This window comes from Phalacrocorax aristotelis, chromosome 3 (genome assembly GCF_949628215.1).
Source record: "Phalacrocorax aristotelis chromosome 3, bGulAri2.1, whole genome shotgun sequence".
NCBI classification, from domain to species: domain Eukaryota; kingdom Metazoa; phylum Chordata; class Aves; order Suliformes; family Phalacrocoracidae; genus Phalacrocorax; species Phalacrocorax aristotelis.
The window spans coordinates 53,539,589-53,559,289 of record NC_134278.1 but is presented as its reverse complement, the minus strand read 5'-3'; positions in this window follow the sequence as shown (position 1 = coordinate 53,559,289).

The window sequence follows — 19,701 nt, the reverse complement described above, 5'->3', positions numbered from 1 at the left end:
TATCTGACCAGCTCTCTTTAGGGTTTGTTTGGTTTTAAAGTGAGATCGTTTTGCACCTGAAAATTGTTCTTTAGCTCACTAAAACTATGAATGGATGCAGCTGTTTGAAAACATTGTCTTCGAAGTGACAGTTTTGCTACTTTTTTGCTAGTCAAAGAATCCTTCAAAATCTTTACCTTAATTTTTGGGCTCACTCGTGTCATTCTGTTTGGTCATGTCAACTCTGTAAAGAGTATGTGCAAATGGAACGGGGAAATTATATGAGCTTATTTTAAAAAAGTCAGCAGTAAATTTAGTGAAGTGTTTAATGCTTCAACTTACCTTAAAGAATACCATATCTCTTTGAAATGACATTCATTGTAAATAGATGACCTTGCAAAACTAGCTATTGAAGCTGGATAGCAGCAAGCAGAAGTAAAGAATAACTTCCTAGGTTAGAGACTTGTATTAATAATAGTTTAGGCCTAACGTTTTCCATGATCATGCTGCCAGAAGGGGGGGAAGAAGAAAGGAAAAAGCTGGGGCAAGCTTTAAGTAATTCCATGCTGCAGTTGCCAAACCAGCTCCACATGGATAATGCATATACTGAATTGATCTTTGTTTTTCAAATCTATTTTAAAAACTTTCTTTATGTGATGCTGCTTTTAACAATATTTGATTCCATAAAATGCCCCAGAGACATAGCTGGTGGAGGAAAAAAATCTGTATCATTGCAGATTGTATCATGCTGCTGTATGAAGCCTAGAACATAATTGACTCGGTATTTTAAAATAAGTCTCCCCTCTTCTCCCTCTTCTCCCTCTTCTCCCTCTTCTCCCTCTTCTCCCTCTTCTCCCTCTTCTCCCTCTTCTCCCTCTTCTCTTCTCGTGAGCAATCGAAGACAGACAAATCAGTACTCAGGCTTGAAATGAAGGGAAGATCAGAGCGAGCGAGAAGGGTTATGAGTCAGAAAACCATGCTGTTGTGTGGCTCTCTCAGACCTCATTCAGTCGGAAAGGTTTTTAAACACAATAGCAACATTCTTTTAAAGATACTTAGTACCTTTCTGTGGAGACTGAAATTATGAGGGAGATTTCTGACAGCTCAGATCAGAAGAAAAACTTAAACATCATGGATTTTTAAATAGAATCTTTTTCTGTGCTAACAGTCTTCATGTTAACCTTTTCATTACATGAATGAATGGAGCATACTTCCCTACTTGCATCCTTGTGCAAGGTTTTTTGGTTGTTTCCTCCTTTTTTTTTCTCCTTCCTATTTTTGGTAGTGTTTTTTTCACTCCATGGTCAGTGAGTGGTAATACACCAAAGGAATCTGTGAATAGACAGCACTGCTGTAACCACAGATACATACGTTACCAGTCCAAAAAAAATTGTGCTATGCACCTTGACCATCAGAAACCTAAATGCTCTCCTTTTTCTTCTTTTTTCTTCTAAAGAAAAGAAGAAAGCTGGATATTGCTAGTATGCAACATCTGCCCTGCAGAACCTTACGTGCTGCTTCTTTCTAAAGGGAAACATTAAGATCAGTAAAGATGGCACATTCTCATCAGACCAGGGGTTGGTCTAAACTATTAGCAGCACAGGAATAAAATGTAAATGCCTGTTCTTTCTACCCACAACCATCAGGAGCCCATGACTCCATGTGCACACAGAGCACAAGAAAAACGGTGCCTTGGTCACTGGTGCTGAGATCACAGCTTTGTGTTTTGCAGAAGTAAGGACTTGTGCTGTACATGTTCAATGTATGGGATGCAGAAGCTGCACTACAAGGCTGTGCTGCTCTGCAGACTCTAGTGAAGGTCTCTTGTATGTTCTACCTTTAAAATAGCTTGCTCAGCTTTCAGCAGCTGTCTAAGGGTGAGAATATTGGTCTCTGTTTAGCCTAATTTAAACTTTATCTGCTTTAGCCCTCATAGGCTGGTGTTTCTTAGCCTGGACTGCATGCAGACAACAGCTCTAAGACTCCCATAAACTCCTGAACTGATTTTGTTTGGAAACCCACTTCATTCTTTGTGCTTATGCCATGTTTGCCATGTCAGAGGTAAGGGAGAGGAAATCTAACTGTAGAGCAGGCCTGGAGGGAGAAGAAAATCCCTTGGTATCTGTAAAGTTTGACAAAAGCATCTTCTATTCTGTTTACATTAGTAGATGTTTCTTATTCCCAGATGAATGGTGCCTTAAGTCTTAAAATGATGGGTTATATTTAAGATACGAGCTATTTTGGGTGCCTAATCTGAAAGAGCCATTTGGGATTTGATGTTGAGAGGCAGATAAACAGCAGTTCTGCAAATCAGCACCTCTGAAAGAAAGTTGCTATGGAGAGCCTGAACATCTTGTAGTTTCTAAATTGATGAACTGAAATTTTGGAACATGAGTTAAACCTTTACGTGACAGCAACAATGATTAGTTACTGCATACATGCCTTTTCTGGTTTCTCTGTGCTACATGATGACATGAAAAGTTTCTTTACAAATTTCTATTTTTAATATTAAAAATATTTCCAGTACTGTTACGAATCCACTTTGGTATGGGTTCATTGCTTGTTTTCTTTCCTCAGATGGCTAAGCTGTCCTCTGAAAGCAGGCTAGGACAATTGTCATGCAGGCTTTGGCATGTCCCTACAGTGTTCATTGTTAGTGTGTGGTAAGCATGTCTAGGCATGCTACAAAGGAGCAGCAGTGCGTGATACCGTGACTGGTTTGGCTCTTTGAAGCCCGGAATGATACAAACCTTGGCAAACAGTTGGGGTAGCTCCCGCAGGGACAAGTGTTGAGACAGACTGCAACTAAAGGTGCATCTCGTATAACACGTTGGCTTGAAATCACCTTGCTCAGCTTTCAGTAGCAGTTTTTCCAGGACAGAGTTCAGCTCAGATTGATTTAAAATTAGGTCTCAGGTAGGCTGAGCTTGTGTATCACTGAAACAATGCTTTTGAGGCCCTGGCTGAAGACATCCCAGCAATGGGCAGTTGAACTGTAATGTTAAGGCTGAAACTAAGATCTGTGATATGGAGAGGAGAGAGAAGGGAAATTTGTTGTTGTTGCTGGTCACATCAGAGGGTGCAACAACAGGACTCTCAAGAGTTAGTTCTGGAGACCTTGCTTCACCAGAGCTTCCTTCTACCCCACAGCAGTCTCATCTGTGCTTGTTTAAAAACAAGCAGATCCTGCCTGCGCAGTCCCAGCCACAGCGTTTCCTACTTGAGGTCTCCAACAAGAGGATATGGGAGTTACCGGGAGTACTGAACCCTGCAAGAGGGCCTTTGGGTAAGGTATTTACAGAGTTTCAGATGTTGCAAGGTTAGCTAGGGCACACTCCCCTATTCCCTTTCTTTTGGTTGATCACTTCTGTTTGCGGGCACCATGCAGCTTAGTTCTGCACGCGCTCCACGTGCTGTACGAGCTGGTGGGCACAACTGGTTTTCTGTGCCTGACCAGAATCTGGAGTCATTTCTGGGAAGTACAAATCTGTGGCTCTGGGGGGGCGGGAGCCAGCAAAAGAGGAATTGGGGTCTCCACCTCTTCCCTCCTCCCCATGAAGGAAGTTATGCGGGAGTTTGTTGGGCTGTCACCATCGCTGGGACACGCCCTCCAGGACAAACAGAGGAGGTATGACCTCACTCAGCTCTGCTCCCTTGCAACGAAACACCATAAACAAGGGCTGCTTGCACGTGATAGTTCTCGTTAATCTAAACACAGCTAATACTAAAGATGTGCAAGACCCTCTAGAAACTGTTCAGCAAAACATCAGAGCCAAGAGCCTCATTAGCAAGCACTTAACTAACATGCTTCTGATTTTAAAAAGAAGCTCAGAAAACACTCAGTGAAATCCTGCAGCCTCTTTCCTGAACTCCCGAATGGTCATTATAACCACTGTTGCCCTGTTTGAGGAATTTGAAGTGTGTTTCTTAAGGCTAAAATGTGTTCAGAGCATCCCCATCTCACCCCGGTGGAATAAGACCAGACCCAGAGACTGAGAGCACTGGATGAATTTGCTGTCCATAGTGTCACCTCAAGCATTGCTTGCTTTACTACTTTTTCTTTTGCCCTGACACCTCCTCACCTGTGCCAGCAACTCAGTCAAAGGTGACATAACAGGCTGGGTTGGGGCATTGATCTGGGACTTGGAATAACCCAGCGAAAGGGTTCTGCATGCTTATTCCCTCACGAGGCTCGTGCAGCACTAACAGTAGGTGGGAAGAGGCAGAGGTCACTTAATGTGGTACCACTACTGCGGGAAGGGCTTATCAAAGAGATTTGCTTTGATGTTCTTTCTCCTTGTTACTTATAGGGCTTATTTTTATGGGTACAAATTACATCAATTTAAAAGCAGAATCATGGAAGTATTCCATACTGAAGGAGCCTAGTCTTTTCAGTATTAATGTTCAAGTAGTGAGTAAACTAGTCCTTGCTTACTAAGACAACTGGAAAATATTTTCTGATACTTTTTTTAAAAGGAGAACAGTTCCCAATTAAGAACACCCTTGGGTGTTTGATGCTTAACTCCTGTTGAGTTCCCAGGCTACTGCTCTAGCAAGAACATCTTGTTAAGTCAGTGATAAAAACTTGACTACTTTTTCAGGGTAAAAACTTATGTGCTATGTTAAAAAAAAATTTTAAGTATCTGCAAAATTCTTTGTCTTGTTTGATCTCTTCACTATTTTGGCTCTTTTTTCCTTCTATCCACGTTCTCCAACCCCAGGTGGTGAGGCCAGTGAAATGCTGGGGCATGTTACCCATGTTCATTGATGAACTTGGCACTGAAAAGCTGTTACAAACCGTCGTTGTGGTCCTGCTACTATGCGTAATCTTATTTATTGTTTCACTTCTGCCTGAAGTTTTGTTATGGATGGAGGGTTTGTTTGTAAATTCCTTTGGAGTTTCTCAGCTTGGTGAGCTCTGTAGGGGGTGGGGGTTTAGTGTGTTAGTTCTCTGCCACAAGTACTTGGACACATCCTTTAAATGTTCTATTGTCTCAGGCTTCTTGCAGCTGCTTTATGATTTTTTTTTTTTTTTTTTACTATCCCTACTTTCACTGTTTGCTGAGGTTTTTCCTGATTCATCATGAAATCCTAATTCAACAATCATGGAGACCGTGCAGCATTATTTACTTACCAATGTAAAGTCCCTTAAACAAGTTGTTGCTTTATAAAACTTGATAGGATGACCTGGCACTTTGCATGGTTCTCAGAGAGCCCTGTGAGCTAGGTGAGTTCTATGGCTTCCTTCTGTTCATAGGAACAGGGAGGCAACAATTAGCAAGACCTAACCCAGGGCGAATTAAAGACACTCTTTTACTGATTTTTTCTTTTCCCCCCTCCCCTCCCACCTCTTCAAGTTTTCATACCATCACTCAGTCTCCTTTTTATGGTCTGAAGCAGACAATAGATAAAGAACCTAATGAAAATAGCTGCAGGCAAGACAAATGTCAGATATTGAAAGAGCATGTGTAGTACAGGGTAAAATATTAGCAACTCATACATTCATGGCGACCTTTGTCCTTTAATGCCAGAATGCTTGTGCTACTTGAAAGCAGCATATTGAGAAATAAATCACTTCTTATTAATCCCACCCTTGCAAAACAAATAAGGCAGTTGTAGCATACTGTCACTGTCTTGAAATGGAAGAAAAAGCCTTTGTTATACACATGGCTAGGAATGTGTTTCGGAGATTTTAAAAGGCCTGATTTAGGCAATCTGAACCCCTCCCCACAAGCCCCTAAGATCCCTAGTCTTCTGGAAAAATCTTATTCAAATAGCAGGCCAAATAACCTAACAAGGAATGGTGTTCTATTTGTGTGGTTTGGATCCATGATTTGGAATGCTCTACTGAAGCTGTAATTCCCTTAAAATCATATGGATGATATAAAAAAGCATTAGAAAGATTTTGTGCTTTTAACTATATAGACTTTTATCAGGTAAACTTTTCCTTTCTGCTCAGCAGCCAACAAACTGTGCTCTGCATGGAGTAGCTGTGGGTTACTTGGGTAAATTGGATTTAAATGTTGTAAATTTTAGCACCAATGTACCTAAATTTTGATTGCCCAGAAGAATACAGATTCTTTAGTGTTGTTCCTAAATTTTCCATGACGTAAGTGAGGCAATTACACTGGACAGATAGCTGATTAAAATAGGCCCTAATAAAAGTGGATGTATCTTTTTAAACTACTCTCAGGCACCCCTTGGCAGATACACACTGAGAGGTGCTCCATTTCCGTCCAGTTTCTCTACTCTGGACCTCCTGAAGGTAGGTACCTGAGACTTGATTTAAAGGGAAAAAAAGCAAAAAATTTACTTTTCTTCCCTCTCTGCAAATCACAGTTGGTCAAAGCCTTATTCTACTTCTTGCACAAGTCATTTTGGCTTTGGAGCCATGATAAGATCATGCTTTCTTTGGGGCTAGCTCTTCTACAAGTCAGAAACTGTGTGGGGTTGAATTCTCTCAGGAAGATAAAGAGCTACAGTTTCTTGCACCTTGGGTGAGTTTCCTAACTGCTGATCCATAAAAGAAGAAATACCCTGTAGGTGTCCTCATGGGATGCATAAGGCTCAAGGCTCTTCTATAAAACAAGCAGAGCAACACCAGGCAGGCTCCCAGGTGTTCACCTTCCCTGAATGTGCCCCACAAATTCCAATTCTGAAACCCGCTGTGCTTCTGCACTGCAGTGTTTTCAAGACTAGATGGTACGTTATCGTGGACTTGGATGATCATAGGATGCTTAAGTTCCTACATTGATATCATCTTCATTCTCCAGTGTATAGGATAGCAAGAGAGGGTATCACAAAACACTTTATTCCATAAATCTGTGTCTGTATTACTGCTCCTACCACCCTCCCCAGCCCATAACATGCTATCTCATCACAGGGTTTCCTAGATGAAGCTCCCATGGTAGTGATGTATTGACAATGTAGAGAATGGATAGGTGCTCATGGTGTTTTCCAGCATCTTCGGGCATTGCATATAAAGCAAACATGCTGGCTGTGCTGCATTTCAGAAACTAAATCTGCCCAGAAGTTGAGAAGGGATAGGAGTGGAACAAGGAAATCCTTGAAGGGTCTCTAGTTCAAGAAATAAGTTTAGGGTATGTCAGCTTCTCATCCTGGAGTGAGGACAAGGACATTCCTGAGCTGTCTTTGGAACTAGATGTAGCATAATCACATTGGATGGTATTCCCCTGAATTATGTTTTGCTGACAGGCAAGACTTGTTCAGTGCAGAACCAGATGGACATGGCTGATCTGTATTTAGCTGAAAAAACACTGTCTCCATGCAGTGCTGTAGCTGCTCATCTCTGTTAGCACTCCATTGCACAACTGATGTGATCTTTCAGTTCATGTTTTAAGGTCTTAACTGCTTACATGCTTAAACAGACACTTCTAAAAATCAGTGTCTGAAAATCATTGCAGTAGTTCTGTTGATAAAGTCCTTAATCCCCCTTTTCTCATCCCAGGAATGGCCAGGCCAAAGAAAACACCTTTTTTTTTTTTTCTTTTTCTTTTTTAAAGATTCTAAATCTCTTGTAGGATCAAGATGGAGCAACCAGTAAACTAAATTATCTGTGCCAATCTGACACTCAGGTTAAATCTACCCGAAGGGCCCATGTATTATTTTAGCATACAGGATGTTCTGCATTAACGGATCACACTGTTTCCAGGTAACTATCCATAAAAAAGGGACAAATAAATCAAAAATAAGTAGCTTGGTAACACAGAAACTAGAGCAGAACATTTTTTAAAAGGTCAACCACAGAAGATGAGGAAGTGCCTCATTCAGGAAGTGGTGGTAAAAGTGCATTGAACAGTAGTAACAGGGGAAAATTCTCAGCTGATGTAATATAAGCACAGCCATATTAATGTCAGGCCTGCTGAATCCTTGATATTAATGTTCAGCGTTCACAAAATGAGAAAACATATTGACACATTTGCTTGCAAAATAATTATTTACTACCTTCCAATATACAGGCTTTTGCCACTTCGATAGCAGGGATTGGATGCTTGTTTTCCATAGAAAACAGCAAAGCCCCATTGTTCAAGACTGTCAATAGGCAGAGAATATTCTGCCATGTATGTGTTTCAAAGTTGGATTGAATGTTTGTGTTCCCACTACCACCACCACCACTGCACTATGCACTAATCAGCAGATGCGCTTGATTCTAGGTATCAGCTCTGGTCCCTGTGTATCAGTTCAGGATTATTTTATTAAGACTTTTTCTTCCATGTGAAAAGTGTGTGGGTGTCTGAGCTCACTTGATCTTGAATTCAGTGTGAATGTTTGTGCTCACTGTTTCTTTGAAGGACCACTGTAGGTCAGTGTTTTAAAGGCCTGGATAAAAGCTTTAATTCTCTTATCAGTCGGTCCACCAATGGTCTGGTTTAGCAGAATGTACAATAAGCTGCAGTTTTTCTGGCATGATTGAGACTTTTTTTTTTTCCTTTGTAAGGCCATTGTAGCCCATTCATTTTTCTGGGGAAAAAAAAAGAAAACAAAAAGAGCTTTTTCTTAACACAAGACTGCATTTGGATGCAAATACATTTTGAGATGCTCTCACAGGACTGATGTGTTTTTGCAAGAAACACTTAGTACCTGGAACGTCTTGCAGGTATAGACAACATTTTCCTGTTGTACCAAAGTAAAGCCATGAGGGTGCATACCTCTGTGTTGGTCACAATAAGTACCTTGCAATTATCTTCAGTCTGTTTTACACGCATGCTTGATCTAGGTAGGTCCTGAAGAAGTACTCATTAGTCTAGAGAACAAGCATACTCTCTGTTTTAAGGAAGGGTGATCCATATATGCTTTTAGGCTAATGGTTAACAGAGAAATCAATGTATCTGTGGACAGCATCATTCTTTCCATGACTGGTGCTGCTGGTTGGTTCCCTTCTCACTCTGGGAGTCTTTGCAAATTACTCAAGGCTTTGAAGATGCCAAAGTTCTACTTCTAGCCTTCCCCTCCATTTGCAAAATGCATTTCTCCCTCTTCAATTTACGTTAGTAAATCTTGAGGTCCTGGCACAATCCTGAAGAACATCACTTTCCTTCTTTTTTTTTTTTCTCCTTTGGCTGGAGGTTGTAATTCTTCAAACCTTTGGCATTCAGTGCTTTGCCAGTCTATCTGAGGCTCTCTGTTGTTCTCTGCCAAATGAAACACAATATCCTTCTTTATAGCCTGGTGACTTAGCGCATGCTGTATATTACCCTCTGCAGCCTTGTATGGGAAATAAGGATTTGTATGTTTTTGGGAGACCCAAAGTTTTCTGTAACATCACACACAGATATATATATCTGTCTATATATATATATAATCATGCTGTGACATTACTCAAACAGCACATCTTGATCAAGTTCATTCATTGAGCTTGAAATTAAAGAGTTAGCGAAAAAGTTAAACAGTTGTCTATCAATTAATCTGTATTAGCAGGAGGAAGTTTGTTTCTATGAAATTTTCAGGTAGGGGCTTTAAAATGATAGCTTTACTTTTTGGGCCAGCTGAACATCTTCACAACATTGTTTCTTTCTGCTGTTACGGTGTTTGTTCTTGAAAGGAAAACCATTAGTGCTGTGAAACTGTTTGACATATTAAAACATATGGCCCATGTGCATTCTTTATGTGATGCTTTCTGCTTCATACTTGATTTATTTGCAGAGCACGTCACATGCTGCAATTGCAGCTTTCCAGTATTGGTGTTTATAATCTTCACTTAAGCAGCAGAGTCCAGAATTCTGTGTTATGAAAAGTTTTCTGCTCTCTTTCATTTTTGTTTGTAAAGTCAGTCTCTTCCTGCTTTGGAGCCAGTTCTTTTCAGGCTTTCTGTGATCTCAGCAAACATTTTGCTTGCTATTTCAAGTTGACTGGTTAGACATGCGAAAAGTTACAGATTTCAGACCTCTGTATACAGCAAAGTTGTTCCCTTTTTCCCATTGCAGATATCATGACCTGCTAGACTTATCCAGTCTTCTAGACCTCACTTAAGCTCTTAGACTTGTCAACTGCTTCCAGATTTTTTTTAATCCTGGTTCTAGCTCTAAAGAAGAAAACACAGAGTTAGAATAAAATTTTTTTAAAATCTTATTCCCCAAATATGTCACTTAGGATTGACTGAAACAATTTTGAGCACTTCCAAAAGGTAAAACTTTGCAGAATAGTCAAATATTTAATTTAAAAATATTGCCTTTCATTTTAAAAATCTTCTTCCTAGCAAGCTAACTACCTTTAAGTAAATTTTGAATCCAGAAGTAAACCTGAATTAGTGGTATGTACTGCCTTTATAATTTCCTATTGTCAAGATAAAGCAGTTTTCTTCGGATGTTTTTTAAGGTTGGCAAAAAACCAACAACAACAAAACACCCAAAACCCAAAGAAAACCCATACCAGCAAATATTCACTTTGATTAACAAATGAAAAAGCAATCCCAGCAATCTTGAGCACAGGTCTGGGGCCAGTTCTGGTGCTGGAGCCTGTAGACTTGTCTCCCCTTTCCCTACAGCACTGGGGTCCCTCCTGATTCTGTTCTTAGTCAAGATTTGAACATGTTATGCTTATGGGGATCTATATAAGGGTAAATATAATGCAATATTACATGCAAGATGTGAGTATACAGGTACTGAGTATATGGGAACATCTACGCAGCTGCATCTGGGTTCCGGGTTGCTGTCTTTATTAACTGCATCCAAGTATACTAGCCCTCCAGATGTGATTGAGCAGGCCTGCCTCCCATGTGGAAGGCAGAGACATGAATAAATATTCCATTATTTCTATACACTATGTAATCTGTTGATTTGATAGCTGAAAATGTGTGCCAGTATCTGTAATAGAATCTTTCCTTGAAGAGGGAAAGGAATGTTTTTATGGACAGGTACATACTCCTACAGTTATATTTGTAATTAGCCCCCTTGAAAAGAAAAGATATGAATCTCAGGGGAAGAGCAAAATTCATTTGAAATTAGCTCCATGGGGAAATCCTGAATAGTATTTTGAGATCTGCTTGAAGTGTGTTCATTTATCCTAATGATAATTTATTGGGTGGATTTAATATTTCTAAGTGCAATGGGACTTTGGGTTTTATAATGCTGAAATAGATCGTATAGCTTTTCTAGCAAAACAAAGGGGAAGAGGCTGAATGTAAACCTCATTCTCCCCTTGAACATAAAAAAGCATGTCTGGAAAATGGTGAGTACAGAAGAAATGTTTTGTTCATTATTATGCTTTTCAAAGGAATGTAACAGTAGAGTGGTACTTCTAGAAGTATGCTAACTTTTTGGGGTGGGAGGGTAAACGATACTTAGAGTTAGGGATGCTTCAGTAATACCAGTATCCAAAACAGTGCAGGCAGCAATCTGACCACCCATTCTTACTGCAAATACCAACAGAGCACCACCCTACCAAGAAATGAAAATACTTCAACTGCTTCTAGGAAGTAGCGAGAAAGATGGATTTGAGCAGATGCCAGGAGATGTGTAAATAACAACTATGATTACATTGGCCTTCCTGCATAATTAAGGTCAAATGAAAAACATGGTCTAGCAATCTGTTCTGAGGATTTAACCCCTGAATGTCTAGTGGTGAAGCACTGTCAATTCAGGCACCCATGATGGCCACAATCTCCACGGCATGTGCTGTGAAGGTCAGGGTACTGGAGATGACCTTCTTCCCCAGCAAAACACACATCTATCTCTTCACTGAGTCCCAGAATGTTTCATGCTGCTGCAGCAGGACCAGAGGCTTGATGATGGTGCAATATGGTGCCAACCAGCATTGTGGTGCTGGTTGGCACATGTGTTTTTGAGGTCAGATGTGATGAAAGTAGTTCTGGATCTTTCCGTTTCAAGCTGACTCCTATGGATACCAATAAGTGCAGGGGAGGGATCTGTGATTTCCTACCTGATCAACGGTTTGTTCTCTCCTTCCTGATGTACAGCCATCCACTGTCTTTCCTTGGACTTGCAGATGGACCAGTAACATTATTCCTAGAAAAGCCATATGTGTGTTATGTCCCAGTTGCTGGCATCCTGTTATTTAAAAAAGCAGTAACTTCCTGAAATTGATCTGTTTCTGTCACTTGAAATAACAAAAAAATTGTACACAAGTCCTCTCTCACACAACGATGTGAGAGAACACAGGGGAAAATCACAGGGACATGTTTCTCATTATTTAAAAAATGTTCCAAACTCCAGAAAACAATAAAATAATAAAAATCAAATACGTGTGATAGTCCTTTAAAAACAAATCATATGGGTAAAATCTGAAGAGTAAAAATTTAATTTCTTACAGAACATCATTGTTTTCAACCTGACCTATCCCTGCAAAAGGAGTCTTATATTAACCATGTGCAGAATTTTGGTAAAAAGCCGAATGCATTTATTTCCTCTGCTTCTTTCACTGGATGAGTGAAAGACTACTGCAGAGATGTCTTTGTCTACTTGGATTAGCACTTTTGAGATAAGCACTTCTAAGATCAATTATGAATCTGTGACATAATGTTAGAGTGTAAAAGGAGTGATTTAATCAGGACTTTACTGATTACTAAGTTTCTAACCTATTTCTGATCCTTTACATCAGGCTGTCATTCCACAGTACTGTTTCTCAAGTAGCAAAAGTGTTTCCCGCTGTCCTTCAGTTCTCACTTTCCTCCCAAACTCACTTCTATCCCCAAACAACATTTTAGTGTCCATTCATCTGCGGCATGTTCCAGGGCTACGCTGACAGAATGTCCTATCAAATAATCTGAGTTAGATTTTTTTTTAATCATCTGCAGAGGTTGTTTAATTGCCATGGTTGTTCTGTTCTGTTTTTTTGTTAATCAAATTGTTTCACTAAGAGATTCCCACTTTCCCCTATCCTTCAGCAAAGCAGTTGCTTGTTTGCTTCTGTATAAACAGGATCATTTCACTTCTATGGTTTATTGCACAGCCCTATAAACAGAACAGCAACAGCAATAACGTGCAGATTGAGAAGAGGAATAAGCAGTTAGGGCTGGGGAATTCTTGTATCTGGGAATTTCTTACATTTGCTCTATGGCCTGGGAGAACGTTGCATGGAACAACTGCCTTGCTTTTTTATATTGTGGGCAGCTGGGGTGATCATGGTGGTAAACTTCAGCTCTGGATGTGCCTGAACTGTCTGAAAAGTTGGTCTCAAATCAGTCTTCCCAGCAAGTTTAACCGGAATGGTGCTTCAAGTGCTTGGAGTCTTGCTCTGTTAGGAGTTTCAAGATATTCCCTTGGCATATGCTCCGTTTAGATCACTGGAGGTTGAAATTTCAAAAACAAAGGTAAATATGACTTACAGTTTGGGCTGAAATTCCAATAAACTCTCTGAAGTTGGAATAAGTGGTCACGGTCACCGAAATGACATTTTTAAGGCCTGGCTGAGCTGATCCAGTTGCTGTGCTTAAGCGGTAGTCGTGTGCATATCGCTTCCCTGCTGCCCTGCTTGGGGACGTAGTCCTGCTCCTCCATGTGCACCGGCTCCGGCAGACACCTGACCCTGCACTAAGCCCACGCTTTGGGGACCGCAGCAGAGAGTAACCTGTTTGCTCTCCCGCATAGGTCAGCTTGCTGTAAATGTAGGTTTCTAAACTGACTCACCTTAGAGTCACATGAGTGATGGCAAAGCCAATGTGAGTTTTTCAGAAAGACCTCCAGGCGTGGCTGGGAGACATTACAAAGCAGAAATCCATCTTCTCTTTGACTGTCTCTTCTGGTGGTTTGCACACTGAGGTGGATTAGCGAGGATGTGAGAGAAGCAAGGTTTTATGTGTAAAGGTCCCAAAAAGAGACACATAAAAAAATTAGAAAAGCGTGGCAGCATGGCCCTTTGTAGCTCCCTCCCATTACATTTTGTCTCCTTCCCGCAGGACAGAGTCTGGCACAGTGACTCTGAACGCCTGACTGTATGTTCTGCAGGAATACAGCTAATTACTTAGACACGAGTAGCCTCATTTTTGAGGCTGAGCAGGGAACACTTCTGCGTCCACGTGCATTAATACTGCTGCACGTATTTCTGCAAGATGGGAAAATAAGGTGAGCATTTGCAAAAATGATCATTCTGCTTCTCTGTATATGAGCAGTTGGTTTAAGTGTCTTAATTCCTAATTTTCTTCCAGAAAAAAATCCGAGCTGTCTCATTTCTGCTGGAGGCAAAATTGCCCAGCATTCAGCAGTCCTGAGTAGCTTAATGACAACCATAAACCTATACCTTAAGTAAGGCATTACCCTACCTTGCTTCCATTTTCTAGGTGTGCTCAGAGTAAAGCTATTCCCACACAAAGGACTAAGAAATGAGTGGCATCTTGCATTTATCCTGCATTCATCCTGCCAATATTTAGATGTTTCAAACCTTTAAAATGGGCATGGTGGAGACTGAATCAGCTCTCCTATTACAACTGGAGTGTATTTATTTTCTCCTTTTGACGCTAGTCTACTAAATACAGAGTGCTAAGTAGTTTTTGGAATAAGGCTGAAATCTAAGTTGCCCTGGTGAGTTCAGTAACAGGCTTTCTCTGAGCTACTGAAGTTCTCCCATCCATATGGTCACATGGATTGCAACTGTCTCATCTGCTAAACAGGGACTGTAAAGGTTAGACATATGCATTGAGAAGGTTGGTCATTTAATGGCTACATATGTTGAATTTAAAAGCAGGTTTTCACACCTCATAAGTGCTAAAGCAGTGATCAAATCATCTATACAGATCTTTAAGCATAAGGCAAGAGTATACGTGTGACACTGAATGGGGAATTACAGATAAATAGGTATTAAAATTAATAAGCTCAATTCTTATACCAATTAAAATCTAGAAAAATAACTTAAAAATCCAGTGACTATTATATAATGTGCCAGGGCACACAGCTGCAAGGAAACGGAACCATTACCATTGACTGGCTGTCAAACTGACCCAAAGGTGTCACAGAACTGATTCATTATTTTCCTTTCAAAAGCATAAAATATAAAAATTATCACAGTTCCCCTGCCTTGGGGACCAGAATGCCATCCTCAGTCTTTATGGAATAACACTTAGCTTGGAGAAAAGCTTACAGCTTCAGCAGGTCTTTACAACATCCCAGGAGTGTACAACATTCACACTTTAAGGAGCTTGTCACAGTTCTCCTTTTACTTATGTAAACAGAAACAAACATTTAAACTGTAGGCACAAACTCTGCTGTAGGCAGATCCCAACAGAGGATTTATTTTTATTGCTTTCATTTTTTTCCCCACATAAAGGCTGTCTACATGTAGGTGACAGGAAATGTTCTCTATCTCTACAAAGACATGAGAAGAGAATTTCAAAGATTTCAGTAACTATGAAGTTTTACTTACTTTGGCCTTTCAAACTGTGTGTGCCCCTGATTTAGCTGAAAATGGGGAAGTCTGAGGCAGGCTAGAGTTTCCTCCATTAAAGAGTCTTCATTCTGGTTTTCATGTGGAAATAGAAGAAGGTCACGTTACCCTAAAATGTGCCTTGCTGGATCAAAGCCCTGGTGCTTTTGAGCCCTAGAAACTACATATTGCAGCTGACCAGCCTCCGAAGTGCCAAGGCTTTTTCCTTTAATCCCAGCCATACTCACACTGCGCCAAAGCCTGTCCTATAAATTGAAGATACTCCCTTGTTCAAGAATCACCATTGGCACAAGAGGCTTGGAAAATGCCTGTTTGCTATGAAAAACTGCACTTACGTACCTTACAGCCCATTTTTACATCATCCTGCTTTTAATTTCACGAGGGGGTGGATATTACTCATGACAGTAACACCTGCAGAAGGTCCCGGTGCCATCCTTGCCCCCCAGCGTGCCCCTGCCAGGCAACAACCCCTTCTGCAAAGCAACATGTGTTTCTGGAACTGGATTTCTCCCCAGTAGAGTGCCAGGAACTCAAAGGGAGAACTCAAGGCAACTAAATCAGTGTTAGCTCTCTAAATTGCTCTCCTTACTGAAACAAAAAACCTGAGCGAGTACATTTTCATTTCACCCCAAGAGCTCTGCTGTGGGTAAGCCCGTACCCCTGCATAGCCAAAGCCATTCCCTGGCACAGGCGGGATCCTCTGTCCTGGGACCCTCCTGCACCCTGCCAAGTGTCTCTGGGTGCTCTCAGACACATGCAGGCAGCCCTGTCAAAGGCAGCTTTTTAGGCTGTCAGCGAGGCAGCCTGGTGGTTGGGAGGCTCTGAGGAGCACACTGGGCTCAGTCCTGCTCATGCTCTTGCCCTGAGCTGCAGTGATGCTATAGCCTGAGTGCTGGGGTACAGATGTTAGTTTTTAAAGCATGCAGCAGAGCTTTTGACTTTTATGGGAATGTTTCAGTGTGGTTTGACCTCAGTGGTGTCTTCTGGTTCAGTTTAGCAGAGCAGTATGGAGAAGCCAATCATAAATGGGTTAAAAGCAACCAACGTGCCCCTTTATAACTCTCGTGTTCTCCCAGTTTCCTCTAGTGCTCTACCTACAGGAGAAAAAAAACCCAACCATTGCAACCACCCTTGCGAGCTTGCAGCATTCTCATAATGGGACTCAGGTGTCCCCAAGGCTGTTACTGGAGCTTTTGCTCAGAGAACGGTGCACTATCACCAAGCCTTGCATCAGAGCACTCTGTGTGGTTGCCCAAAGCCGCAGCTTGTGATCACCACACGTATGCTCAGTGGCCCCGGGAACTGCTCTGTGCTGTTTGCAACTTCAGGCTAGTTTTGATTTGAGATAATGGAGTTCACCATGTGGGCAGCACCAGTGCATGGATACTCCAGAGAAGAAAATCTTCTTTGGAAACATGGTCACTATGGTGGACTCTGTGGATGCGTCATTTTCCAAAGTGGTTCAGTTAATGGAATTCTCTCATGCACCCACAGCTATTAGGTTAAATGCCAGTTCCTACACTGTGTAGTGACAAGGCCTTGAGCTAACAAACATTAACTCTATGAAATACAATTTTGCTTCACTGAGTCTTGCAACAGGAGCATTTAGTGACATGGTGGACTTGTAAACACTGGAAACATTCTTTTAGTGTGATGTAATACAGTTTCTTTGCAATGCATAAGCTGAAAGCCTCATAATAACAGGGACCTAAATTATAAGCATCAGGAAACACTCAACAGAATCAGAAGTTAATGTATGTACAAACATAAAAGTAAAAGTAATGATCATTCAATCACAAGAGCTTCGGTTTCAGGGTAAAAAAGTCCATGTTATTGCTGGAGAAGGGATGGAAACCCATACAGCTGAGGTAGGCAGAGGTAGAAGAAATTCATTTAGCTGAACCTAGTTATGTTGGAAGGCAAGGAACTCTGATGATGTTCATCCTCCTGAGAAAAAACAGCTCCAAAACTTCCAGGGCTTTAAATTCCTTCTACCCTGTGAGAAAGTGTTTCACTGCTGAGGACAAACCACATTTGCAGGCAAGGGTGGAGAGGCTGAAAGAAAACACCACATTGCTACATTTACCTTATTTAATGGTCTAGAGGGAAGCTGAAGGTTTTTACTATTGCCATCACAGCAATAGAAAAAGCACAGTATTATGGATGAGATTTTAGTCATCCATATATGTGGGGGTGTGTGTATGTGTGCACACACATGCTGCTCTCTCAACACAATCAAATTGGAAATGGTTATTTCAGACAAGACTGCATTGTTATATGACAGCCTTTTAGGAAGACAAGTTTACAGTTTAATTTCCTATAAGCCCAGTAAGAGAACTGAGAGGGAAAGTATGAAACAGAAAAAAGAAAGCTGAAATGGAATAAGCCTGTTGATCTGGCTGTTTTCAGCAGCACTCAGATTGACATGAAAATCACTTACTGATTGACAGTTTAACAGGTATGAAACTTCCCAACATTGTCAGCACTGACACTTTATCCGGGTACATAACAGTGATCATAATAGTGAAAGTGGAACTCAAAGAAGACAATATTTCTTGCAAGTGGTGTGAAACTGTATTTATTCGTAGTGTCCGGCTAGTAAGTCTGTGCCACTAGGATTGATATTTGTGCCTGCATTTACCCATTTAAATGAAGAATGTGGTTTTAATGTTTATGAAATTACAGCTTCTGTTCTCCACCTAGAGGACTAGGAGGTATTTGAAAGAAAACAATAGATACAAATCCATATTGTGCCATCAGTATACCAGTGTTCTGCTTTGAACAGGCTGTGCTCAACACCAGCTATTTTGAGCTGCTTTAGCTTATTTCATAAAGCTTCTACTCCTCTCCATGGGTTTGCATGTAAGCAACCAGCCCCTAGGCAGCCTGAGAACCCACTCATCAAATCCCCATACAGAGATCACAGCTGGAAGTAAAATCTTCTACTTCTAAAGGGCTGTAGCCCCCTGTCCCAGCGAGTTGCCCATCTGTGTTGAGGGAGGGAGTGAAAATGAGCATGTGTTCCTCAGATAGATGTGTTTCCCCTGGGAGTTAGGCTGAGCCCATCCCACAGATTTCACATAAGCTACTGAAGAGCCCTCACTTAATTAAGAGCTCTGAGTGGTTTGTTGGAGGGGTAGGATCTACCTAGCCTGAGTGAAGGAAGGTATCATATCCCATTCCTACCTCCCTGATCTTCCCCAGTCATCCAGACATTCACTTCTTAATGTCTGTATAGCAGTACACTAAGCTGGATTCAAGGGGTATATCTTCAGAGGGTGACATATAAAGGACAAAAGCTGAAAGAAGAGAACAGGAAATCTCCTAAACCTTCCATCCAACACGAAGAACCTCCTCCAGGCCCACCAACAGCAGCCTTCACAAAAACACAAACCCAGAACTAAACAATGCTCACAATTATGTTTTGTGCTTGAAAAAACAATTAGATAAGTGATACTTCTAAGAAAGTAAACTACTTATAAAATGCTTGCTACAGACCTAAACACTTTCTGAGACATACAGCTTGCATCTGGAGAAAGAGTATGCCACAACATTTATGTGTAATCATTAAGAATTATGTTAAACAGTTTGATTGGAAGAAAGTGCAGTTTTTCTGAAGAAAAAAATTCTAAAGAAAGAACTTGCAACTTTTGGAAACAAGACCTAGTGTACCAGATGTCTCTGATAAGACTAAGTAATTTCAAATGTTTCTTAGTATTGCTATGACTTGTTCTGCTTCATGGGGTTCAGCAAAAGCCAGCATTTTTGCACAGACAGACTTCCACACAGCTGTTAGTGTCTCCATGACAAGCTTGATCACAAACCCACTGAAATCAAGAAAACCTCTCCTCGTTTTCCAGTGGGACCAAGTTGGATGGAACATTTTATGAAACTGGAAACAATGGCCAAGAATTAAGAAAAGGATTCCTGAGAATTTCTTAGGAACAAACTGCAAGACACCATACAGGATTGACTCTTCATCATTAAGAAGAGTCAGCTTCTTTTAGAAATCCAGGATGCATTTTTTTCTAACCTGCTGTAACATTAACTACTCCAAGTTCTTGTATCCCTCTGATGTTATAACGCAGCCCAGTCCTTGGAGTGATGCTATCACATTCCCTTTTAGCTTCATTTCCCTTGCAAGGGACAGAGGAAGGAGGACAGAGATAGCGACAGAGAGTAAATAACATAAAAGGATAATATTAGTAAATATATTTTATTCCTGTCAATCTCAATACAAACTGGAGAGAGGTGATAAGAACCACTGCTCCTGTCTCCAGCCGGGGCCCTTGCTTCCAGTTGAGGCAGACAGAGGGAAAGAGCAGATGCCTCCGTGGGTACAGCAGAGACAGGGCAACTGACAGTTGC